Source organism: Frankliniella occidentalis, unplaced genomic scaffold, assembly GCF_000697945.3.
Source record: "Frankliniella occidentalis isolate FOCC.00 unplaced genomic scaffold, Focc_3.1 Scaffold9, whole genome shotgun sequence".
Taxonomy (NCBI): domain Eukaryota; kingdom Metazoa; phylum Arthropoda; class Insecta; order Thysanoptera; family Thripidae; genus Frankliniella; species Frankliniella occidentalis.
Window position 1 is genome coordinate 2292526 of NW_026267139.1, and position 1029 is coordinate 2293554.

A 1029-nucleotide genomic window follows, 5' to 3' on the forward strand; every position below is an offset into this window, starting at 1 on the left:
GGCGCGGTGGGCTGGTGGTGCGCTGGCGGCAGCGGAGCGCGAGTCGGCGCGGCGTCGGCGTCGCGGCGTCGTCGTCGGCGTCGTCGGCGTCGTGCGGAGTGGTGCGTCAACGCCGGGCGCCAGTACCTGACTGAGCGCAGCGCGAGCGCGCCCGGCAGCCGCCTCGCCCCGCCGCGCCCCACCGCGCCCCGCCACGCCGCGCCCCGCCGCGCCCCACCCAGCCGATGGAGAGAGGAGGGGGAGAAGAACAAGCGCCCGGATAGCATCCGGTGCAGCGGTGCACAGTGTGTGCAAATGACCGAGTGTCCAGCAGAGAGCGGAGCTCTCCCTCGCGGGGTCCAGGCCAGGCTGCTCTCCGACCGAACGAAAACCGCCTTCGCGTTCGGTGCTCTAAAGGCAGTTTCCGACCAGAGTGTGATTGTGACATTGTGATTTTGCACACATTCGAAGTAATGAAACCACACACATACTCTACGTAAAAATCACACCTCTCTGTTTATTTTTCCCATTCACTGAGTGGAAGACTATAGCTGCGAGAGAGGAAACGACTCCAGAGTAGGAGTGAAATCCAGAGGGCAAAAACGCCTCGAGAGGGAGAGAGCAACTAATCACTCGTCGAAATGGTAAAGATTCCATGCAGAAGGGAAGATCCCAAGCATCCCGAAGAAGCCCCCATAGTACCATAGTCGGAGAGGTGCTTCGCCTAAAACGCAAACAAATCGGCCGGGGCCGGCCGCAGGGGCGTTCCACCCGTTCCAGGAAACGGGGGCACAGAGACGCGTGGGAGTGTTGGAGCCTCACTGTACTGTACGTACATATTGCTTACGAACAAAAAGTTCGCAATGGAGCGTTGTACTACAACCTAATTCTTAGTTAGCTTATGCATACCGATTGTTCGCAAGAACCTGCCTAGCCTTCACTGTGAAAAACAGTAGGAAGGTTTACAGAAAAAGTTTCATAGAAAAAATTGTCAAAATTGTAAAAATACAATTTGCTATCGTAAAAATACGTGCAGTAAGTACGTATCGA

At 56.3% G+C, this 1029-nt stretch overlaps 1 protein-coding gene across 4 annotated transcripts in view; it reads right to left on the reverse strand.

The window, feature by feature from the left end:
• The window catches only part of LOC113213599 (whirlin), an 86813-nt gene that overhangs the window by 85541 nt on the left and 243 nt on the right, over positions 1–1029 (reverse strand). The window lies entirely within an intron of this gene.